Source organism: Macaca mulatta, chromosome 2 (genome assembly GCF_049350105.2).
Source record: "Macaca mulatta isolate MMU2019108-1 chromosome 2, T2T-MMU8v2.0, whole genome shotgun sequence".
NCBI lineage: Eukaryota > Metazoa > Chordata > Mammalia > Primates > Cercopithecidae > Macaca > Macaca mulatta.
Window position 1 is genome coordinate 183,685,915 of NC_133407.1, and position 26,577 is coordinate 183,712,491.

A 26,577-nucleotide genomic window follows, 5' to 3' on the forward strand; every position below is an offset into this window, starting at 1 on the left:
TCATGGTGGCTACAAGGATGTTGTGTAGGGTACTGTGAAGATGCAAGCCTAAAAGATGAATTACTCCTAATAGCCAATTTTTGGAATCACCCATAAATCAATCATAATTCTTCTAAATCTACTTTTTTTTGGTCCACCTAACCAATATGGAAAATTCTTTAAAACATGCATATGTCTATATATGTACATATATGTATGAATATACACAGACTTACGATGTGCCAGCTACTGTTTTAAGTGCTTCTTTCTTAAACTTTAATCCTTATAACAACCCTATGAGAGAGTTACTATTATAAGCAGCATTTTGCAGATGAAGAAACTGAGGCCTGAGATGATAAATAAGGTACCTAGGGACACAGAACTATAAATGGGCAGGAAAGGAATCAAACCCAGCAGTTTGACCATGTGTTTACATCCTTTATCATCAAACCTCTGAATCTAATAGTTTTAGGTTTAGGTGAATAGAGTATTTGTCCTGCCATACTGCTTATGATTTTATAGATTTTAGTTGCTTTAAATAAATCACTTTCATAGATTTTTTTTCTCTTTAATCTATCAATTTATCATCTAAATTTCAGACTATCTTCACAATGAAGTTACCCCATTACCATTCTGTCTGTGTAGCCTCCAAATTCTGTTAAACCTTTTCCATGACAGGGAACTAGAATAGTAGAAAGCATAACATGGATATGCCCCATTTTTAATAAAAAATAAGATCACACCATTGATTTAGTGTGAATCTCTTCCTGACAAGCATTTTGTTGACTTGTTAATCTTTTTGGTTGTCCAGTGTCTACTGGTAACAATGAACTATAATCCAAAGTTTCTTCCCTGGACCAAAACTGTAGTTTTCAGAAATAGTTTGAATTACTACCCTTCACACCATTTTCTTAGAATGGGCTAACAGCTAGATACCCTTATATATCAAGATAACTTCCTATTACCATGCCATAGAATCAGAAGGTATTTCATTTTCACTACCTTTTTCCACATCCTCCATGGAAATGCATCTGAGAAACTGTTTCTTGTAAAATATAAGCAAATGAGAATGAGTTGAATATCTGTTCAATTCAGTTCATTTCAACAGGTATCTATTCAGCACTGACTCTTTCTCAGGTGCTGGGTGTAACAGAAACTGTTATAAGTAACCTCATACTTTTGGTTGTCAAGAGACTATGCCCCAAATTCCAACTCAAAAACATGTCACATGGTACTAAGAATGTCTTGAATACTAAGAGTCAGTTACACTAATTTTATTGTCTTCTACAAATGTCTAATATAACATCATAAATATTTCTATTACTTAGGAGGTCAGTGAAAGCAAGCCAATCATTTAAATATTTTGTCCCTAAAAAATAAAACATAGTTGACTTAACACTGATTCTTATAACACCTCATATATTACTGGCAGACAGACTATAGGAAATTAATGAAAAAAACACTTTGTGTTTTGTTTTGTTTATTGGCATCATTATCAGCAACACATATTTTGTGTACCTACTACACATAAAACATTATGCTGAGCTCTACTAGGGACAAGACAGGTGGTACCACTCACAAAAAAAACAAATGTATAAATCTTAAAAATGTGTGTGTATGTGTGTGTGTGACTCTCTTCCTAAGCTAGCTGGAATCTGTGCTATTTATCAACAAGATAATGCAGACAAAAATACCTTACCCATTAGGTACATCCCGTCCAGAGTTAACAAAGGAAAAATCACTTGGCTGAGAGCAGAGTTACACAACTTGATTATGCAAAGAGACTGAACTGTGTTTGACTATTTAGCTTTAGAATACACATCACTGATATTTAAGCAGTGTAAACTGTGTAATATTATTGTCAGCACAAATCATAGGCTTTGATGTACAGTGAGCTTTCCTGACGAACATCTGGCTAATAGCCAAGCAAAAGTACATAATTTGAAACACTCAATCAGTTTCATTCTGAGGCATTTTGTTTAGTGTTTAATAGCTTCTCCAGGGACAGGAAAATTACAAAAGCGCATTGTTTTGACATGAGCTAAAATGAGTCATCGCTCGTCACTACATTTTTGAGCATTTGGCATTAATCTTCTGAGACAATAAACCATAAACATTAGAAATAAATATCAATTTTCCTAAACAGTTTAGTAAAGGGAGACTACTCTTCTCATTGGAGCAATTAAGTTGGCATCTCTAAAGGAAGGCACTATCCTATTTCAACGTGTAGCCATTTTGTTTTTCTAAACAACACTTTCCTTAAGATTTGTAATGATCATCTAAGACCCAGTCCTTAAAGCAATACTAAAGCTTACTTGATTTGTATTAAATAACAAGTTAAAAGAATGTTGTATACATTTTAATCCTTTGGTAAATTCTACACCAAATGTTATCCAGTATTTCCACCCAGTATTCCCTGCCTGCCTTCATAATTATCAATAAGAAGCAAAGGAAACTGACTTGAGTTTCAACTCCTGGATTCTCCAGGGTCCAGATCCTACCACCATCATGCCCCTTCCCCTCAGGCACACTCTAGGGTCTAGGCCAATTTCATTTTCCTTTAGATCAGTGCTTCTAACACTTTGCTACATATAAGAATCACCAGAGAAGCTTTTAAAAAACTTGATACCTGGGGCACATCAATTAGGTCAGAATCTCTGAGGTCGAAGCATCAACTGTGCTGAAAGCTCACACCAGGTAGTTCCAATGTGCAGCTCAGTTTGAGTATCAGCATTTTAGACTTGCATGGAAGAGAAGAAAGAGGGAAGATTACACAATGATCAGCCCATTTGGTACTTTATGGAAGTTCTGATGAATATTAAGTGTGTTAAGAAATGGTTGGAACAAATAACTTCTATGAAATTACACCTTAGTTATAACATAGGGCTAAAGGTATGGCAACTGGGGCTAAACTTCTTGGGTTTGAAATCTTGTCTATGGCCACACCACCCTGAATGCGCTCTATCTCGTCTGAAATCTGGTTACTTATGACCGCTTAGAGACTCAGTTTCTTCATCTATTCAATGGGGATAACCCTTATAGGGTTGATGTAAAGATTAAATGAGTTAATTTCTATCAATATAAAGGGTTAAAAATAGTGTTTAACATACAGGAAGCACCAGGTATGTGTTAGTTGTTATTAATATCCTCATTATCACCATCTTTGTTTTTTGTATCTCATCAGCGTAGATGAGTTGAATATTCTGTCTTAAACTCAAGGAGGTTGAGTGGTTTTGACTTCCATCCTGTAGTCATAAATTTTACTAATGATATCACCATTATACATGTATAATATTTTTAATTTTTAAATTAATTCATCCAATACATATTTACTGAATACCTACTATGTGTGAAATACTGTTCTAGATATGTTACATACTAACTTTTCAAAAAGCTTTCACATACATTTATATATATTTCATCCTAAAATCCTGACAAGTTGCTTCTGACCTCAGAATTATATGGTTTCAAAGATCCAGTACAACCAGAACACCACATTTAGCACCTTAGGAATGTACTAATAACAGCTAAGTAGTTGAATACTTACTATGTGTAAGCCCTACTCTAAGCTCTTAAAGGTTACAACTCATTTATATACAACAACCCTATGAAGAAGGTACTCTCACCATCCCCATTTTACAGATGAGAAAACAGTGGCACAGAGAAGTTATGCAATTCAAACTCAGGGAGACTGGTTCATCACCCTGGGAATTAACGTGTGTTAAGAAAAGATGCCCTGAAGGTGGACCATAATGGAAACATAATCAAGGAGGTGGGAGTAAAGCATCTATCATAACAATTTCAGGAACAGTGTACTTTATGTGAGATTCCTAGTACTTTGTCCTAGAAATAGTTTGTTGAAGAATGCGATAGGGGTTAGGAAACTGCTAGAAAAAAGCAACAACAGCAATCACAACAGCTACCATTTAGATCTCACAAAAAAACTAAATCCTTTATATACAATAACTTGTTTAATTGTGTAATTAATATAATTCATGGAAAACTTTGTAAAAAGATTTAGGTAGAAGATGTCCAATATGACCTTAAAATATGTGATTTCTACTTTTAACTCTAGTGCATTAGTAATGCTCATGAAGGCTAAAGGAATGCATCATTATAAGAAATGACCAAAACACCCATAAAGTGTAATAACTTGGTATTGGAAACCAAAAATCTGCTTTTGAAAATTATAACCAAATGTCCTGTTCAAAATAAAACTGAGCAGGCTCTTTATATGATGCAAAATAAAGATCAACAAACATCAAAAACTACATTCTTTTAAAAGATATTTTCAGATAAAAAGAAATGAGTTCCCAGTGTAAGTCTCTAAATAAATGCACACATAAAATCTCCATCTAATATAACCAAAGCACATTCACTGTAGCTGTTTTTGAGGTCCTAGCAAGAAGGAATAACCACATGTTTTTAAAGTATGTGTGTTCCGGCCTTCTCAGGTGATGAAACTAGCAATAGAAATTTGATTGGTATTAATAAGTATCTAATAAGAGAGCAACTTGAAATAAAATTAAACTTCCATTAGAGCTTCAGACTCAGTGTTCATACAATATATCTCATTGAATTTTACCTTCCTGTGATATTCATATGTAACAGTTCAAACCTTATTAAAACAAAGCAAAAACAAAACTACTAGGATGATGTGAAAAATGCACTTTTTTTTTTTTTGACGGAGTCTAGCTCTGTTGCTGAGGTTGGAGTGCAATGGCATGATCTTGGCTCACTGTAACCTCCGCCTCCTGGGTTCAAGTGATTCTCCTGCCTCAGCGTCCTGAGTGGCTGGGATTACAGGCACCCGCCATCGTGCCCAGCTAATTTTTGTATTTTTGTAGAGACAGGGTTTCACCACGTTGGCCAGGCTGGTCTTGAACTCCTGACCTCAGGTGATCCACCCGCCTTGGCCTCCCAAAGTGCTGGGATTATAGGCGTGAGTCAACGTGCCTGACTTGCACATACATTTTTAATGTGTGAGTGGGTGCATGTCATAATTCCAGATGGAAATCTGTCACCATGAAATGTAATTTTTATTTAGCTGATCTTTCTGGGTTTCTATTTATAATGGAAGAGATTGGATAGGATGAAGTTGGGCATAAAGAATCAAGGCAAACACAGGCCCTGGTCATTGTGCAATTCCATATAGTATAATTTGTTTGCAATCTTTCATTCCATATACCTACAATACAGCTCTAAAAATAATGCCACCTACAATATAAAGATATACCTTTTTCCTAATAAACTTCAAAAAATGTCAAAATATGCAACAAAAATATAGTATCATACCTAAACCCTCAAATAAGCTACATTTAAATCAAGCCTACCCGCTTTTGAAAGTTTCCTTGAGAGTCTAATAACTTAGATAAGCCTATTGAGAAATAAATACATTTTGATGACTAACTGGAGAAAAAAAACCAATGTGAGAAAATTAAATGTAACATTAGTATGAGGAATCAGAAATGGAGGTAGGATATCTTTTCTTAATAGAGTTGGTTCTCAATTATTCATGGTGATTAGAAACAAGGAAAACTTCATTTAACCAAGAACAATGGACATATTCATGGTCATTTGTTTTCCCACCTGTATTTAAGCAGAAAGCTTTGACACATTATAGGGGGTTCTCTGTAGTGGAGTTCTCTTACAGAACCCTCTATGACCACCATCACCCATCCTGGACATCCCCATCTGGTCAAGGTAAAATATGAGATAGTGGTATGACAAAAAATATAATAAACTAACCAGCTCAGAACCTCATTGCTTCCCAAATCTCAAAAACACAATTTTGGTTTTCTACTTTCAGTATTCTGGATTTCTCCTCAAATACACCACAATACCCCAGCACTCCATCATAAGGCATCCCATTGTCTTGGCAATAATATTAAGCCTTAGAGAATATAGACTACTCAAGATCTAAAATGTAACTAGTAAAGAAAATTCAAAATTTGGTGTCAGGCAAATTAACACAAATTAGTTGAGATATATAATGGAAACTTTCAGTTGTTTTTCTTTGCTTTGTTTTGAACTCTATTTACTGTCAAAGGTATAGAACAAGTCAGCCAACTTTTTTTTTTCTTTTTTTGAGACGAAGTCTCACTCTTGTCCCCCAGGCTGGAGTGCAATGACGCAATCTTGGCTCACTGCAACCTCCTCCCAAGGAGGCCTCCTGGGTTTCAGCGATTCTCCTGCCTCAGCCTCCCAAGTAGCTGGTGTGCACCACAACACCGTTTAATTTTTGTATTTTTAGTACAGATTGGGTTTCACTATGTTGGTCAGGCTGGTCTCGAACTTCTGGCCTCAAGTGATCCACCCGCCTCTGCCTCCCAAAGTGCTGAGATTATAGGCATGAGCCACCATGCCCGGCCAAAAGTTGATAATATTCTTAATCACACTCATTTCTAAGCAAATAAAGAAAAAAAATTTGTTCTGAGAAACAAATCATGTTTCTCTCTAGCACTTTTCTCCAATTGGCCATGATTAAATTTTGCGACTTAAAACACAATTTTTATTTATTAGCCATGTATATGACAGGTAAGTGGAAATGGACTTCAGCACCTGTTGTATACAGTGATTTGTTATGAAAATTATTTTTTCAAAGAAAATCACTGTGCTTTCAACTGATTATTAGGTAACATTGCTTATGAATATATTGTGGAACAAAAACCGTTAAACCCTAGTCCTTTGGAACCTTGTAGAATCTCAAAACTCTACAGAACAAAGGTTCAGTTGCTATGGCAACAAATGAATCATTAACACTATCATTGTAGAATTATAATTTAAATGAAGAGCACTCCAGAAGATAGTAATTTGGTGCCTGTTCCTTTGTTCTTGGCCCATCAAAATAGTTGGTGTTAACTACTTCCTCTCTTTTTGTTCTTACTACTTTAATAAAGGGTCTCACTTCCTGACTAGGTTCTCTTTTGGGAACCTTTCTCTCAAGGATTCTGTATGAAGCCTCAGTAGCTTAAGGTGACTACCATTCATGAAAAAAAACAAAATCCCCAAAGCCTAGAAAATATACACATTTCACACACAGAAATGCTGTACTAATGGGGCATGCAGACGGTTTAAAATGAAACAGCCCCTCTATAGAAAAGCATACCAATTATGTGGCTAACATTAGGGCAACAAATTTTCCCTTGCCTTCCTTTTGCATATGCCTGTCATTTTCCTCCTATAGTTTCCATTCACTGTTTCAAACATATGTTGCCACTTACTTGCCAGGAAAGGAATCTCTGACCTACTCCCTTTATGTATCATGAAATAGCAGACGGAATGGAGCCAGTGAGAGCACCATTAGCAGTTATTCACACTTCTGTTTTCCCTTAACTTCCTTTTTTTTTCTAAAAGTTTATTCCGCATATGTTAAGGATGTGTAATCACAAAGACCTCCATGACTCATGCTTTATAATATGGAACTGTGGCAATTCCCTGCAGAAGCGAATGGTTCCCTCCTCCAGTGAGCCACATGTCTCCTCTACAGAAGACTATCTTTACAGCTTACAGCTTGACCAAACATAGGTGATGGGTTGCTTTGTCCAATCCTCACCAAACATTAACATTGTTTTATTTTCTAGCAATCACTGCTAGAGTTTAGCCAACATTTAACCCACAGTCTTTTAAGGAGGCACCTGTTCTATGGGTGCAGGCTGCTAGGGTATTGTCCCGAGTCAAGAGAAAACATGATGGAGAGTACTTAAAAGGAAGAGGTTTTTCATCAAAGATGAAGGAGATTAAGGAAGACAACATGTGGAAGTGTGGTGTTACATGTACAACAATAAGAAATGAATGTTTATTTTGATCTGCATTGATCATCCCCTTTTGGTTTACGAAAACCAATCTATAGGTTAAAAAAAATTACCATGGTTCATAGTTATGCTATTATGAACTACGTTCCTAAACTAAATCCAGCAAACACCACCAGGAACTTGGCCTCTTCTGCAAAAGGAGATCAGCCAAAAAATAAGCTCTTGTCCATGAGCAGAAGGAAATATAGTACCTTGAATAACCCACAAACATTACCATTCATATGTTGTGGGATACATAGTAAAAAAAAAAAAAAAAAAAAAAAGTCCTGCTGACTGAAAGCTCGCTACATATATGAGACCAACTACAGAGCTAGTTGGATTATGATTCATTCTTTAAAGGGAGATATTTTCCACTTTTCCAGCAGTGAACATGAGTGACTGCAAGTTGCCTAAAACAACATGCTATCATGCTTGAACCTGAGACAGCTAAGAATAAAATACAGTTAAGTTTAACCATCCTGGCCACATAATATATATATAAGCATTCTCTGAGTTATGAACACCTGACTAGTGAACATTCTCTCTATTTAAAAAGCCAGCCTACATCCTGCTCGAAGGATGGCACCTGGAGGGCAAGAGTATTTCCAGAGCTACTGAATTTTCTTCAGGTTAGTTGGCCTGAGGCTGCCATGAATGTGACAGGGAGGTATTCACCTAGAATCCAAAGTGGGAACCTGGAACACGTTTGCTAATTAAATATCATGTTTCATGTAACACATAGGCTCCCAGCTAGTCCACAAAAAGCTAGCTGACCCAAATATAGCTTGAAGTCTATACATTTGCAAGAATATTGTTCTCTACTCCATACTGTAATAATAAGAGTACATATAAACCTTATGAATGGTGCTATTATAGTGCTATAAAATCACCATATTATCAGTTACCTAAATGTAGGTTTTCAGCTTTATTATGGGTTGAGTAAGCCTCCTTGTGCTAGTCTGGGAATCAACTCCCTGATTAATAATATCATTTTTATGAGGAAATATCTTACAAATGAACCTTTGAAATAGTCTTTCTGCAAGATGGTAAACTTCCTACATTTAAAAAATTAAAGTAATCACTTTCCTCCTTGCTATAAGAAAGCAGATTGCCCTAAGATCTATATTCAGAGTAAATTCAGCATTATCCTATGTTGAGCAAAAGAAATCATAAGCAACACAGACTTTAAAAGTATCAAAAAACAAACTCAAAACAAAAAGGTGATAACTAAAAGTGGAAACAAGAAAATAGCACACCAGCACACAAAACTAACGGGGCCAGTGAATCCACCTCTGGCCAGACCCGGCACCTGACTAGCTCCTGTTAGGCCACCACAACAGATGAACAAATGGGGCAGACCTTCACCTGAACTGCTAAGTGCCACCTTCTCTTACACCTTTTCAGATACAGATCTTCTCCCTCAGCAATGAAAGAGTACTTTATTTATGTATCTTGTGGAATCTACTTAGTTTTTAACCATCCTATTTCCTTTTCTATTAATACCTCTCCAACCAACTCCTAGCTGTAATTGTCCTAAAGCAGGAGATTTGTCTTCCTTTCTGCAACATCACAAAAAAGCTTTGAGTATCATAGCAAAGAGGAAAGAAAATTTACTGAAGCTTATTATATGCTGGTTCCATGTTAACTGGCTTTCCTCCTCCAAAATGTATCTCACTTAACATAGCAGGTCCTTAACAAATGAGTACTGAATATCTTGACACCCAGCTTCAAAAAGAAGAAAACTGTAGAGCAACTCACAGAAATATTTATGGATTTGGCAAAGGGGTAGCCAGATTTTTTACCTTCAAAATGTCTTGGGTTGGGATGTAGAGAAGTACAACCTAAAGATATTTTTAAGTATCTATATATTTGATAAAGGGATGCTGGCAAACAAAAATCATTCTCAATCAGCATGAAACTCTATTTCTGTTCATCACAGAAAAATAAATTATCTGTAGAGCATAAATGATTGGAGATTAAAGCAATTGAAGGTTACTTTAAAATAGCTAACTTTGATAACTTTAAAGGAATTAGCTATCTGCATTTGTCAAACAAATGACATAATTCTTAGATATCTACATGACAGCAAAAAGATCCATAAAACCTCATACCTTAAAAAACCAAAATCTAGTCTTAGATTGAGAAGACTTCAAATTCTATAAAATGAACAATAATATTTTTCACTGTTACTAAATGCCTATTAAAAAATGTCTAGATGCCAATTTTGTTACTGGAAATAGATACCTGAAAGCAGAAAGATGTCTTCTAAAAATCCCCAGATTTCCTCCCAGTAACACCTGAGAGAACAGACACACAGAGCATCTTGCTTTCATCTTAGCAAGACATTGCCACTCCTCCTCCAGTCACTGTCCTGATCATTTCTAATTCAGCTCTGTTTTGGGGGATCAGCACCAACAGGGGCCTCATCTTCTTTGTGAAGAAAAATACAGGCCAATAGTATAATTAGAATTTATGTAAAAGATAACAGAATAATCAGTTGAGCCCACATGATTGACATGAACTAGACCCATGGTTAGATCAGGGATAAAATCTGATTGATATATAAGCTAGTTATGTTACTCTCTTTCCCTTTGGCAGTTCCAGACAATAAGGCATAAGGACAAGTCTTTGAGGGTGGATGAGATGGAGTAGGGAATTGGGGGAGAGCTTATGGGAAAGGCTTCCTGGCTCCTAAAGAGACACCAGAAGAGATGGTACCTTCTCCACCTCTGGGTGTTGCAGGTTTGGATGAGATGCCTGGAACTACCAAGGTCGTCTTGCTATCAGTGTGACAATGAAGCCATCAAAGGGAAGAGATCAAAGCCACAAGAACCAGGGAGTCAGAGGCAACATGGTATGTCTAGAACCTGCCGCAAGGCTGGATTTTTTACTGTGTGGTGATATATTTCACTATTGTTTGAGCCAATGGGAGTTCAGGTTTTTGGATGATTATAGTTGGACACTTCCTAGCCAAAGTATAATTTTTTGGTTACTCACCTTCCAGACCACTTGGAGAAGCCAGGGCACCATTTTCATGACAGTTCTCAGTGAAGGCCAATGGTGGGAATTCTTCAAAGATGTGAAGCCCTCACATTACATGGTTCTCTATACAAAACTGGAGACTTGCCTAGTGCACTATGAAAAACTTCTTAATTCAAGATGCAGTTCTCAAAGTGGCATCATTCACATGAGAACAGTTTCCCTTTGAAGTACCTGGAATGAGACTCTAGTGATATTCTATTTTTCACAGAGGTTTGGTAAAAGCATAGCAGAAGCTCTTAGACCATTGCTCTTTACATCAGGCTCTGACTAATGTGTCTGCCTGAACTGAGAAGTAACAACTGTGAAAAATCAGAAAAATTATTATATTTAATATAAATTTAGCTAATAAGTATTAGTGAATCATAGCTATTCTAGATAGCAGACTGATTCTTCTATTAATATGTAGACCTAAGAAAGACTAGAACCTAAAAAGTGTAGTTTTGTTAATAATTGGACCTTATATTGGACACAATGTTTATATAATTAGGCAACTGAAAAATCACTGGTGGCTTATTAGTAAGCTGAGCAATGAATGGAAATGCTGTGATGTAAATCTTTACCGGGTTAAGCTAAAACTCCATTTCTTAATTTGATATATTTCCTTTTAGACAGTTTTCAGGCTGATTTTCAGTATGAGATTATTATTGTTCTAATGTCCATTGCTGATGGTGAAATGGATTAGCTACCCTAAGCTATTGTATCACCAACAAAACAAAACAAAACAAACAAACAAAAAACCCAACACATATTAAAAAGCAAAATAAAATATATACAATATTTTAAAAAATACATCCATAAGATGGCAAGTAATATTAGGAATATTTAAGGCCAAAGACTGAATAAAAGTGAAAACCTGGAAAGGTAAGCAAAGCACCAAAGCTGGTTTTTGCTTTGAGAATGTTTTGTTAAACTCTATAAACTTAAATTTTAGTTTTCATGACATCATAGGGCATGTAGACAGAGTACAAAGCCCAGGGTCCTCCCAGCCCCACATAAAGCTGAGACTTCAAAGAGCTAACCTGTCAGAATGCCCAGATGGAAGTACCCACATTACCCAGATGAAAGGGTAATTTAGAAACAAAATCAACCTCTACAGGACTGCAAGGAAAACTGCTTTCCATGAACTATGGCATTGGGAGTTAGAGGGAAATAAACTCCACTGAGAAGATATACCAGCAAGCTAGCCCACATGAGAATTTGCAGATTCATACTAACTGGGTGGTCTGAAAAAAACAAAAACAAAACAAAAGAAAAAAATCCCAAAGATCCCAGGTCAAAAAATTTAGTTTAAAAAGATTTTAGGCTGAAAATACCCCTTGGCATCTGGCACAAATGGAAATCCTCTCTAGAGGAAACTACCTTAAACTCAGGGTTCAAAGAATTCCTACATATAAAATTCTAAGATACGTGAGTTCATATAAAAAAATCTGAAACCATAGAGAAAATAATATACAATTACTGAAAGCCAGTGAGTGACATAAAATGGCAGAATCAGAGCTGCAAAGACCTCAGATATTTAAATAATCACACAGCATGTAAGACATATTTAATATGTTAGAAAAAAACAAACAAACAGGGGATTGATATTTCTAGTTTAAAAAGTAAAAGACTATAGAAAATGGTTAAACTAGAAAAACAGAGAAACTTTGGGAAATGAAATAGGTAACAACTGCAGATCAAGGAATGACAATTAGTAAACTGGAAGAAAAATTCAAAGAAATTATACAGAATATAGTCTGGAAAGCCAAACAGATGGAATAACTGAAGACTAGTTAAGGGATGTGAAGACAGAGAAAGTCTAACTTGTGTCTAATCTAGGTTATAAGAGATTAAGGAGAGAAAAAACTGTTCAGAAGCCATATTTGAAATATTAATATAAATTAAGAATTTTCTAGAACTGAAGAAAGACACTAATCTACAGACTCAGGAATCTCAATGAAACCTGGGAAGGACAAAATAAAAGAAATCTGCACTTAAGTATATACAAATGAAATAGTATAATATCAAAGACAAAGGGAAGATCATAAAAACAGCCAGAGAAAAAAGGAATGACAATTAGATAGATGATTTTTCAACAGTAAAATGGGAAACCAGAAGTTGGTGGAATAATATCTTCAATGTACTGACAGAAAACAAGTCTCAACCAAGCATTCTATATCCAGTAAAAATCCTCAAGAATGATGGTGAAATAAAGACAGATTCAAATAGAGTGTGCAAAGAGCAGACTTCCACTAACAGAACGTCAAAAGGATGCATTTAGATTGAAGGAAAGTGGTCCCAGAGAGAAGTTTGGAATAAAAGAAGAAATAAGAGGCAAGGAAAGTGTTAAATATATTGGTATATCTAAACGAATAATTGACTAATAGAACAATAATAGATTATAATGTCCTATGGAATTAAAGATAGAACTAAAATATATAATAACAATAATATGAAAACTGGGAGGGTATGCTCAGAATTAAAAGTGTTTTGAGTCCTTAGATTTTTTTTGGAGGAGGATTAAGACACTGAGTAGCTTTCGACTTTGAGAATTTAACTTGCGAGATGGAATTCATAGGGTTATTAATCCCTAACAGAACAGGAATACAGTGTGTATTACAAGGTAGAGAGAGAGAAAATGGATAAAAACAAATTTCAAAAGAAGCCAAGAAGTGAGATAAAAGCAACAAAAAGGTGGTACGGGAATTATCAAATAAGATGGCAAATAATTACAATATAGACAATATGATCCTGTTAAAAGACAAAAATCGTAAAACTAGATTAAAGCAATTTTAACAATTATAATTCCTGCTATACGTTATTTATGAGACTCACCAGAACATAAGGGTATGGTAAAGCTGAAAGTAAAAGGTCAGAAAAGACATTAGTAACTACTAATTAAAAGAAAGATTGTGTAGCTATGTTTTTTTTTTTTTTTTTGAGACGGAGTGTCGCTCTGTCGCCCAGGCTGGAGTGCAGTGGCCGCATCTCAGCTCACTGCAAGCTCCGCCTCCCGGGTCTACGCCATTCTCCTGCCTCAGCCTCCCGAGTAGCTGGGACTACAGGCGCCGCCACCTCACTCGGCTAGTTTTTTGTATTTTTTAGTAGAGACGGGGTTTCACCGTATTAGCCAGGCTGGTCTCGATCTCCTGACCTTGTGATCTGCCCGTCTCGGCCTCCCAAAGTGCTGGGATTACAGGCTTGAGCCACCGCGCCCGGCCTGTGTAGCTATGTTAATATCAAACAAAGTGAACTTTAAATTAAAAACATCTATAAAGGGTTATTATATAATGTGAAGAGATTCCATTTCCTAGGAACAGTTTGAATTTGTGTGCATCTAAAAATATGTAAAGCAACAATTGCCAGAAACACAAGGACAAACTAATCCACCATCACAGTGGAAGATTATAGCACATCCTTGTTAGTTATTAATAAACCAAGCAGACAAAAACCAGTAAAGTTACAGAAGATCTTAACAACACAATTAACAAGCTTTATTTATATAGACAAAACTGTTAAGTTTCACAAAACATAAATTCTCTTCAAGCAGATAGAGAACCTGAGCAAAAAGTCACCATGTAGTGGGGCCATGAAACAAACGTTAATGTCAAAGGATAGATAACATACTGATCATATTCTCTGAATAGAACATAATCAATGACAAAAAAGATGTTCTTTCTCTACCTAAAAATATGTGTTTAAAAATTGGCCAGGCATTGTGGCTCACGCCTGTAATCCCAGCACTTTGGGAGGCCGAGACCAGCGGATCACAAGGTCAGGAAATCAAGACCATCCTGGCTAACACGGTGAAACCCCGTCTCTACTAAAAATACAAAACAAAAATCAGCCGGGCGTGGTGGTAGGCACCTGTAGTCCCAGCTACACGGGAGGCTGAGGCAGGAGAATGGCGTGAACCCGGGGGGCGAAGCTTGCAGTGAGCAGAGACCGTGCCACTGCACTCCAGCCTGGGCGACAGAGCGAGACTCCGTCTCAAAAAAAAAAAAAAAAAAAAAAAAAAAAAAAAAAAAAAAAAAAAAAATAAGAAGCACAATTCTAAGTAACTAAGTAAAGAGATGAAAGCCCAATAAGATCATGGAGAGAAAAGAGACAATCTAAAGTTCTTAGCAGAGTTATTTTTTTGCAATGAAATTTATGAAACATCAAAATGAATCAACAAAGATGGTTACAGAATTTCTTTCACTGGAAGAGAGAAAAACAAAGATAAAGTGTTTATATCTCCACAAAAAGCAGTCTAAGAAGATTCTTTTCTCTGCTTTACCTTCCACAGCCAGTATATAAAATTGTTCACAGGAAGGAGTTAAGAGGGTATACCTAAAACATAAAGAGCCTCTCTCTATTTTCAGTGATGGATCAAACAGGCACCTCTACAAAACCAACCAACGAACCAATTCATTAATATTCGGAGGTGCTTTTGTTTTGTTTTGTTTCTTGTAGTCTGGGAGATCTTTACCCAGCCACCAACTTTTCTCTGGGAAGAACCTTTGGTAAATCATAATTATTTATCAAGTAAAGGGTCTCACTCCGTTGCCCAGGCTGAAGTGCAGTGGCATGATCATGGCTCCCGGTAGCTTCAAACTTCCAAGTTCAAGTGATCCTCCCACCTCAGCCTCCCAAGTAGCAACAGGTGCACAACATAGTGCCTGGCCCTTTGGCAGCTATTCTAATATTTAATAAGTCTAAAATAAAGTCTCCTATTGAATTACAATGTCATAGACCCATTTTATTTTTATTCTCAGAGCAGACGTTTAAAATTTTTCAATAGATGCTGCTCCACATCACCGCTTGTCTGAAGATGGTACCTAAGACAAGCATTAATACACAATAGGAGGCCAGGCATGGTGGCTCATGCCTGTAATCCCAGTACTTTGGGAGGCCGAGGTGGGTGGATTGCTTGAATCTTCCCAGGTGTTCAAGATGAGCCTGGGCAAGATGGCAAAACCCCATCTTTACGGGGGAAAAAAATAATTAGCCAGATGTGGTGGTGCACACCAGTAGTCCCAGCTACTTGAGAGGCTGAGATGGGAGTAGGGAGTATGAATTGAGCCCAAGAGGTCAAGGTTGCAGTGACCCGTGATTGTGCCACTGCACTCTAGCCTGGGTGACAGAATGAGGCCGTCTCAACATCTACGTGTATATCCATATCTATAGTATATATATATATCTGGGTATTCCCATTTCCATTTCATATGAATATATTGCACTTATATAAGCAATTGAAAAAGAATTTTCTAACAATGCCATGATTCATTGAAAACTGCTTTCAATATGTTATTCAACTGCTTAAAAGCTGCTGATGGCACCCGACTGTCTATAACATGAAGTTAAAGCCCAGACCCCACTACTTGAATTTTAAGATCTATTCGTAGCCTGGACCCATCTTATGTGATCTCTCAACCATGGCTGTGATATCCACCACATGCACAACTGCCTGTAGAGGCCCAGTTCTGCTCCATGAGAGCCAACCAATGACTATAGTAAATCCATGGTTCGCTTGTTCTGCCATTCTCCTTCCTGGAATGCCCTACTCACCCTTCAAGGTCCAAATGAACTTTAACTTCTGATGAAGATCTACCAGATATTTTGAGGCCTGATACTTTTTTTTTGATACGGAGTTTTGCTGTTGTTACCCAGGCTGGAGTGCAATGCCTTGATCTCGGCTAACTGCAACCTCCACCTCCTGGATTCAAGTGATTCTCCTGTTAGCCTCTTGAGTAGCTGGGATTACAGGCATGCCACCATTCCTGGCTAATTTTGTATTTTTAGTAGAGATGGGGTTTCTCCATGTTGGTCAGGCTGGTCTCAAACTCCCAATCTCAGGCGATTCGCCCACCTCGGCCTCCCAAAGTGCTGGGATTACAGGCATGAACCACCATGCCTGGCCGATACTTTTTTTTTTTTTTTTTGAGATGGAATCTCCCTCTGCTGCCCAGGCTGGAGTGCAGTTGCATGATCTTGGCTCACTGCAACCTTTGCATCCCAGGTTCAAGCGATTCTCCTGCCTCAGCCTCCTGTGTAGCTGGGATTACAGGTGCCCACCACCATGCCTGGCTAATTTTTGTATTTTTAGTAGACACTGGTTTCTAGTAGAGACAGGTTTCACCATGTTGGCCAAGCTGGTCTCGAACTCCTGACCTCAAGTGATCTGCCCACCTCAGCCTCCCAAAGTGCTAGGATTAAAGGCACGAGCCACCACACTGGCCGCCTGATACTTTAAAAATATTCTTACTTCACCCAACTCAATATCTTAATTTAATGTTAACTTTTTTTTTTTTTTTTTTTTTTTTTGGTCTTTGTTCATTTGTTTGTTCTATCCACCTCTGCAAAATCTGGGCAGGAATATGCTATACACCAAACTTGTCCAAGTTGTAGTCCATGCATTGCAGGTGGCCCAAGATAGCTTTGAATGTAGCCCCACACAAATTCATAAACTTTCTTAAAACGTGAGATTTTTTTTCCGATTTTTTTTTTTCTCATCAGGTATCATTAGTGTTTGTGTATTTTATGTGTGGTACAAGAGAATTCTTCTTCCAGTGTGGCCCAGGGAAGGCAAAAGATTGGACACTCCTGCTTTACACTCATTCCCCTCTCACCAGGAACTCAGCATAGTGATAGACACACAGAAGGTATTCAACAAATAGTTGCTGAATACCTCTTAAAATAATACAGTAGGACTAACTCTTATATATCCATAAATCATCTCTCACTCACGTCCATGTGCATGTGTTCACACATACAGAGCGTTCTGTTTGAATAGTCCACCTTCCTTGATTTAGAAAGGAAAATGTAATACCTCTTTTATCCACTCAATTCCTTTACAGTGAACAAACATTATCAATAAAGGTGGATTTTTAATCAGAAACAAACTCATGCACAAAGAGTGCTACTAGTTGTTGGAGGCTACCATGACTCAGTGAAAAGATATTGCATACAGCCTTTGGGAAGTAGATTCCCCATTCTAGACCTACAGAGTTGAGTTGTATTGTTCTTCATTTCTTCTTGTTGTAGTTGGTAAATGTACACAAAAGCCTTCAAGTCTCTGTGTGTACGTGTGTGTGTGTGTATGTGTGTCTGTTTTGGGCAGAGAGGAGGGAAGAAGAAGGGAGAAAGATATTTGTTCCACAAAGTTTCAACACATAATAGCCACAAATAGATGACAGAGATATAGACAGACAAATACTGTTTTTAACTAAAAGTTAGTCAGCACCTTTCAGAGGTCAAGTGAGCCCTAAGCCACTTTTATATTTTGAGTCTACTAATGTATTTTTAAAAAGGAAGTGAAGAAGTATCAGAGTAAGTTTACGAACTTGTGCTAAATTTTAAATCCTTGAGTTTAACAAAGAAATTTTATTTGCCAAAAAAGTGCACAATAAAATATAACTGGGCTAGTCATGAAGTAATTACAACTCTAAGGGGCATAGTCTAATAATGGGACAAATTAGCAATAATAAGATAAGCTTGTGCTTCTATAAATCTTAGAATGCATCAGCATTTGGAGATAAATCTGAGTCAAAGTGGAAGTTGCTGAGAGTCAACACCAGGTCTCCATGAAATAGCCCTACAAGCATCCAATATAAATAAATGGGCTGAAAGGGTCTCTTTGGTATTACTAGGGCAATAGCCTTAATGGTAACTGAAGGCTGCTTCTGTGTGTTTCCAAACTCAGCTGGAACAGTTTCCATTAGAATTGATTGTTTAAAAAGAAATCAGCACTATTTTAACTTAGGTTTTGTCGAGAAGTGACTGAGCCTACAGTTGACTGCTGAAAGGAAACTCTGCTCCTGCAGTTTTTATTCCTACAGGCTGTGAGAGCAGTATCATAGCACAATTTTCCCTACTTGCATGGTTAAATACCACTCCAAAGAAGAAATTTCCTTAGCAAATAATATTTGTGGTCAAGGAAGTAAAGAAACCTGATTAAATGAAGGAAAAAAATAGTTTCTGGACCCAAGCCTTATCAGTATTCAGCTGCTTCAAAAGTAAAAGAACCAAAATCTCTAACTGTAAACAGCATTCCATGGTATCCTGTATACACATTTGCCTCAATGGTTAAATTGTACAAAAATGAACTGAAAGCTAACAGTCAATCGGCAATAGGTGGGAGTAGTTCGCACATGATTGTTACCTCTTTCTTCTGCTGAATTCAAAGCACTTCCTTTCATTCATTTCCTCATTCTTTACGGTTGCAGAATGCTCACTTTGTGCAGGGTATTGTGCTGGTCCTCCTACAGAATCCCATAAAGTGGGAAGGAAGTTTGAGACATCAGAGACAGCAGGTAGGCAGAGTGATTGACATACAGTAGGCTCTTAATAAATGACAGCGATTCCTTTCCCTTCCCTTATCACTCCGGGAACTTCTTTATAGAGGTCCCATATTTGAGCTATGAAACTTACTTTAACACTAACAGCACCATAAATAAAAATGGAGAGAAGACAAGGAGAAAGAAGGGGAAAAAGACAGAGAGGATATTATATGAAGCAGAAACATTTTAGAATTCTTCAGTAAAAAAGCACTCCATTCTGGCTTGAGCTCTTCCCATCTGCATATCCCTGAACAGGCTACTGCACAGCCTGGGTCTTAGTTCCATGAAGTATAAGGGTTGCTAACTAGATAATCTCCAAAATTCATTCTCACTCTCCTAGTCCATAGTTCAAGTCCAATGAATTAAATGGCAGATGAGAGAAGAACAAAGTTCTGTAACTCTCTGTTAGTACTGTTTACCCCCTAAATCCAAATCTTACTACAAAACACTGAGTGTGATTTTCCCCATAAGTTGCTGGAGTCAGTATGCAGTTCAAACTCTGGTGCCATCATTCCCTAGCTCTGTGATCTTAGACAAATTACCTAACTTCTCTGTTCCTCAGTTATCTATCTATCCCATAGGGTTATTATGTGGATCTAAGTTGTTATTATTTGTAAAGCGTGTAGTGTCTGACATCTATTAAACATTAAATGTGTCACCTATTATTGTTTTTGTTATTATTATAACAATGCAGTCACACAAACAAAATCAGTATAGAAGTGATTATCCTAGATTATCATACAAGCAGTACATGACGACAATATTTAGGTGTGTGGTTGTTCATTAGAAGACTGATGATCAGTAAGCTCTTTGACTCAACAGTGTGATATGGTTGTCTAAAATGGTAAGAAAATCTGTTTACACAACCCCCCACCCACACACATTCACATAGCCTATAAAAGGGGAGGATAACTCTGATAATGCTAAAATAATCATGATGAAATAATTTGTTCATTCGAAGCACCAACCATTTGGACACAGGGTGTGAAAAGACTAAAATGATATAATATAGGAATAACTGAAGATTCAAGACAAACTTTTCAAATATTTAAAAGGCTTTTATGTCAAAGCAATGCATTTGTTCAACATGGCGTCATGGAAAGATGAAGAACAATAAATGGAAGTTAGAAGCAGCCAGTCTTCAGTTTGGAATGGAATGGACTTGTTGGGAAAGTGAAAAATCTCTGGAGCTGTTTGGCACTGATTAATGACAACTAGACTGTGCATGTACCAATTCTTGGACAAAACACTGAAGTTCTGAGAGAGAATTCAATCTAAGGGTAGACACAAGATTTTTGACATATCTTCCAAATCTACAATTTATGATGTAGACTGGATGCTTAGTGACATAAATTATAATAGAATTTCTCATGTACAGAACCACCAATTGGCAAGCATGCAAAATAATGGTGTTCCTTGATAACACAGAAATTTATATTAAAAGTTCAGACATCTCCATTAGGTTTTTGACATGTGGCCAATCTTGGTGGCCTGAGATGATAAGCAGCAACCTATAAATCTCCAATTTAAAACAAATGCAACAAAAGATAACATTTCTAATCCATAAAGTAGATAACTAGCTCATTAATGTTCTAAATTAGTTTTGCAGTTAGTATAAGCTAGGTAAATTACTCGATTATTAATTGGGATTTCAGATACTAATCATACTGTTTATGCCATTTTTTCATGTTTCCCAAAAGAAACATTCAGTCCCAGAAAACACAGTGACTGGGTCACCAATTTACTGTGTGACCTTGGGGCAAGTCCCTTAACCTCTCTGAACTCCAGTTATCTCATTTATTTAAAAATTGGGAACAGAGAGTGGCAATAAGAAGATCAGATGTTTTCTAAGGCCTTTTATACTCTAAAATACGATTTTATGAAAGGATCATTCTTCTTAATAAAACTCTAAGCACATTTTTTACTCTTAATTTGTTCATTTTTCTCAGTGAAGATATTTCCAGCCATTACATGAGGAAGTGGAAGATTTAGTCTTACCACCACCACTGACTGCTTCTATGAGACAGTTTTATTCTGTCCTTCTAGAGTCTAGAAGAAGTTGCTGGACAAAATAAAGGATTTTACAATTAGAAGCCACCTTCATATCAATCAATTGACTATGTAAATAATGGAAAAAGCAGAATTTGGAACAGAAAGGGATATTATAAAATGTAATTTTTATAAAAATTATCTTAGAATAGGTTTACTCTTACTTTTTTACTTCCTGGATGCTTTATTTTCTCAGGTTTTCTAAGCCCATTTCAATGAGTCTAGAAGTTTATAATTAAAATTTATGCTCAGGAATTGCTCTATTTGAGTTCCAAAGATAAAAGAAAACATATAAATCCAATTTACCCAACTGTTCTACTCTTAGTTGGTCAACTATTCCAAAGACATCCTAAACTATTCCAATGACTTCCAACTAATAAAACTTGTTCAACTGTACTTTGAATCCACAGGTCTTTCTCTGCAAGTATTTACCCTGAAATCAAGCTCCACATCTACATGGGAAAATCTGTCAGTGGTTTCTTTAAAAATGTATTATTTAAAAAAGAGATGGGCCAGGTGTGGTGGCTCGTGCCTGTAATCCCAGCGCTTTGGAAGGCCGAGGCGGGCAGATCATCTGAAGTCTGGAGTTCGAGACCAGCCTGGCCAACATGGTGAAACCCCATCTTTACTAAAAATACAAAAATCAGCCAGGCTTGGTAGCACACATGTATAATCCCAGCTACTAGGGAGGCTGAGGCAGGAGAATTGCTTGAACCCAGGGGGTGGAGGTTGCAATGAGCCAAGATTGCACCACTGTACTCCAATCTGGGCAACACAGTGAGACTGTGTCTCAAGAAAAAAAAAAAAAAAAAAAAGAGATGGGCTACAAATTATATGACAAGGGCCCTTTAAAAAATGGACTGAACAAAGCACTGAGAACAATCTGTACTGGCAAGGGACAGGGAAGATGACCTAATAGGTCTTTTCCATCTCTAATTTCTGTGATTTGAGGGTTTTTTTCACTTCTGCAGTAATACTTGTGAGTTCAACATTTTCTCAAAACTATTATTAGTTACCAAGGAAACACAAAATGTTTGTAGGAATAAATAAGCAAATGGACTGGACCTAAATAACAGACTTTTCCTGCTTCCCATTTAATAATCTTATGGTGGCGTCACATTATCAATTCTTCATTCTCTCTAAGTCATTCTACTCACCTACTAGTATGCTCACTAGAGTACATAGCCAACTTATGGTATTCCCTGTAAACCAAGGGTAGGAAGTCTCTTGCAACAGATGATTCCTTACTAAACAGACTTCCTTGCTTTGTTTGATGAGGAACAAGACCGTGGCAATGTTAGGGGGCCAACAGGCAGTGGTTGGCTTTGTGAACACCAATGCTAGGGAGAACATGTAAATATGTGCTTTTAAATAACCCAGTGTCTACAGAAAAACCACTAACATGATTCAGAAATATATAATAAAGGCAAAAAGAAACATAATATATACACACACATATACATACATATACAGGGTTCATCCACACTATGAAAATGATGCTTTACAAATGCTCAGAAAAAGACTATAAGAAACACCGTACATTGAATTATTAATAGTTGGCAGTATTCGTGTGGTAGGACTACATGTAAAATTTTTTACTTTTATGCATTTTCCAAATTATGAAGGGTGCCTATTAATTTTAAAATAAAAAAATTTTGGCTGGGTGCGGTGGCTCAAGCCTGTAATCCCAGCACTTTGGGAGGCCGAGGCAGGTGGATCACGAAGTCAGGAGATTGAGACCATTCTGGCTAACATGGTGAAACCCCGTCTCTACTAAAAATACAAAAAAAAAAAAAAAAGAAATTAGCCGGGCGTGGTGGCAGGCGCCTGTAGTCCCAGCTACTCCAGAGGCTGAGGCGGGAGAATGGCGTGAACCTGGGAAGCGGAGCTTGCAGTCAGCCGAGATTGTGCCACTGGGGGCGACAGAGCAAGACTCCGTCTCAAAAAAAATAAATAAATAAATAAAATAAAAAAAAAAAATAAAAAATTTTAAAATTAATTTTAAAACCACAAAATATCATCATTTTAATGTTGTAATAATAAAGGACTTTCCATACCCTAGCATCACATGGACACTACTGCTGTAATCAGTTCTCAAGGGTCACTATTCTAGAGTCATAGTCAGCTGAAGTGTGAGCAGAATAATTGCAAGGGTTCTGGAGACTTTGCGGACTATAGGCCTGGGACCAGAGATTCAGGCTACAGATAAAAGTAAAGACAGTCTATATATATAGACCTGCAGTTCATATGTATATTCAGTTACTGCAGTTCGTATGTATATTAAGATTTAACCAGTTAACTGCTGGTTAAAGGCTCTTAAAATACAGTTTAAGTGCGGAGATGTGATGTATTTCATGTGGGTATCTACATGTACAGAGTCAGATAGGTGGCACCCAAAGAACTGAAAGAGTGAAGAAATGAGGTTGATTAGAAAAACGACTGTCTAGGGCATGGAGAGAAGGTGCTTTTACTGCAGACATTCCCGTTGGCTCCACATTCACAGTTGCCTACATATCCCTTCAGCCTTCATCCTAAGTTGTGCAGCAGCAGAGGAGAAGGGACAAGCACACGATCGGATCTACGGCAAGGTTATCCAGTGCTCAGTGGCAAAGCTGCTTTGCAAGAAGGCTGTGGGTAAGGTAGTAGAAGGTAGCGTGGGGTGGAATAAACACCGAAAGCTCATATTCTGGCCAATCCAACTGTAGTCTGAAGCAGTGCAGGACCATGGAGCTATATCTTTCCTTATGCAATCCTGGGTCTGTTCCCACTCTGTTCAGCTTCTCATACAGGACCAGGTCCATAATAATTGCTGTTTTTCTTTGTACATGACAGTGTTTCCACATATACTATCTCACAGAGGCAAAGAAGCAACATGTCATATACAAAGTTAGCATTACCATCTCATAGCTCAAAGCAGAGCTCCTAGGGAGCAGAGCACACCACTGCTTAACTGATCAAAGAACCAGCAGTGAAAATTGTGGGCAGCTGCAAGAAACATCCCATTAATTATTGCTTCTTCTTTGGCACTTACTATATTTGGACGACTGAAAGACTTGACCAGTCAAAAGAAGAAACAAAGGTAGGGAGAGAAGACATGAAAGAAAATAAGAGCAGTTACTTCAAAAAGAGGAACTGGCTTGATGTGATTAGCAGTACATTAATGGTATTTTTAAAAAGTTAAATAATGATGATGTTGTAATTATGGTCAGTAGCAATTGACTTCACTAATAACACCTGTTACTGTGGTCATTGTAATGGCCTCCTGACAATTAGCCTGAACCAGGGAAACTGGTGATATTAAGCTGTTTTTGACATAATATAATATGGCTAAATCTAGTTGATACCTCCTTGTTTCTAGCCTTGTTACCTACAAACCCCTTCTCCCACATTAGAAAGCAATGAATTTGCTAGAAAAATTTCTTTGTATCATTTCTAAATAACAGCTTAAAGCTAGTAATTTGATTTAGATCATAAATTCAGATTACTAATTGTAGAAAGGACCTTAGTGTCTAAGTATGCTTATTTGTAGGAAATTCTTGATTATGAAATGAAAAGAAAGTCACACGGTAATTGGACAGAACAAGGTTAGGAAGTAAAACTCTCTCAGCCAATTTTGAGGCGCAGTGATCATAACTCTACTATTTTCACAAATAGAAACTAAGAGAATTTCACAAATGAAGAGAATTTCAGAAACCAAGAGAATAAAAATTACATCTCAGAAAGAATTTTGGTTGAAAAAGGGAAGGAAATAAAAGTCTACTCATCTACTTATGTGGTCAATGGCGCACAATGCCAACAGCTGGTTGGAGTTTGCAATACACCACCCAGGGTACTCTTGTATCAGATAAAGGTCCTGCTCCCTCAAAACCCTTGACGTTCGTTTGAAGTGAAATGGTCATGATATTCTAATTTTACTAGAACAAGATACGTTGCTGCCACCTTCCAGAAAACTGTCAGTAAATCCACAAATCCACAAAAAAATAGGATGACTCTTGGCTTTCCCAGTTCAAGATTCAGTCTAGAAAATAGAGAGAAACTTCTCAGTTAAATCTGAACACTCCTTTACCAAATACACCTCTGAGAGATTCTGAGCAAACCATTAAGAGAAGACTATATATGTACAAGAAGGCTATATATGTAAACATTGCTTTAAATCCCTGCATCATTACTTTAGTAGCAGTGTGACCTTGGTCAAGCCACTTTAGCTTTCTAAACGTCTTTATCTGAAAAGCATGGATCATATCACATCAAAATGTGTTGTGAAGATTAAATGATGAAATGCTTGTAGATCACTAACTATGGTGGTAGGTATGATCTAAAAGCTCAACAAATGAGGGCTATTAATATTGGTTCCTGAAGACAGTGGTCACATAACTATGACCTCACTTGGAAAGCTGAGTCATAGCTGGGTCAAGAGACCGATGTTTCAGGAGTAACACATTAGTAATGTAACCAGGCAAGTAGTGTACCAGGCAAGGGCATACAAGGAGTAGAAGCCCTAATCCTCTTTTCTCTATTCTTCAGAATAGAGCTAAAGAAAAGGAGGAAATAAAACTAACATATTTCATGGGGAACCAGCAAGTCAAAAGAGTGAAAATAAATGCAATACTTGAGGATGGACATGTGAGAAAGAAACAAATGGCAGTGTTAAATGTTAGGAAACGTATTTGCCTATCAGAGGGAAAAAGATGCAAAACAAGCTACAAAACTGTTAGCTCTGGGGTAAAAGTATGCTATCAGTTTGGGGCTGAGATTCAGGTGTTTATGCATCATACAACTTTCATAAAAGTCATTTAATCTCATTTGTAATAAAAAATGTAGCACAAAAATCTCAAAAAGGATGTTTAATAAGTATGAGGTAGGCACAGGAGACTAAAAAGATTACAATGCAGTTCACAAATATAGGGCAGAAGAGTTAAAACTAACAAAACTAACAAACTCAACATCCAAAATGTTAGTACACAACTGCAAATCAAATATTAAATTTTAAGTTCAGCTGAAGAGTATGTGTAACTCACTTCTCTTAAAATACCACAATGTATATGAAAAGCAAGAGTGAGTTTACTTTAGGTTTCTCAGTAGGTACTCAGAGTGATCTAGAATAATGATAAAGTGAACTCCCAATTTAGCGAAGAGGACATACATTTAATGTTGTGCCCTGCATCTTTATTCCACACCATTTCCACTAACAACTCTGCAAACATCCTTTCGCCACTCCACACTAAGAAAATGAAGCAAGCAGACTATTTTCATCGTTCCTGTTTGACAAAACATATGGAAACAATAATTCTACAGACATATGTACATCATAATAGGAAGCAATCCTATTTTAATGTAATTTTAAAAGAGGTTTTAAAAGGACTGAAGCTACTAAAATTACTCATCTGAAGCTTGCAAACAAGAATGCCACGTCC

The 26,577-nt window shown here is 37.0% G+C and overlaps 2 protein-coding genes across 5 annotated transcripts in view; one reads left to right on the top strand and one right to left on the bottom strand.

Moving 5' to 3' along the window:
• Positions 1 to 26,577, bottom strand: part of CMSS1 (cms1 ribosomal small subunit homolog) — a 372,406-nt gene that overhangs the window by 285,321 nt on the left and 60,508 nt on the right. For 2 of the 3 annotated variants that reach the window (XM_077990280.1, XM_077990279.1), the window contains exon 2: positions 2,609 to 2,719. The gene's annotated coding sequence lies outside the window, so the exon portion shown is untranslated. 3 annotated transcript variants of the gene reach the window in all.
• FILIP1L (filamin A interacting protein 1 like) overlaps positions 1 to 26,577 on the top strand; it is a 294,176-nt gene that overhangs the window by 220,017 nt on the left and 47,582 nt on the right. The window lies entirely within an intron of this gene.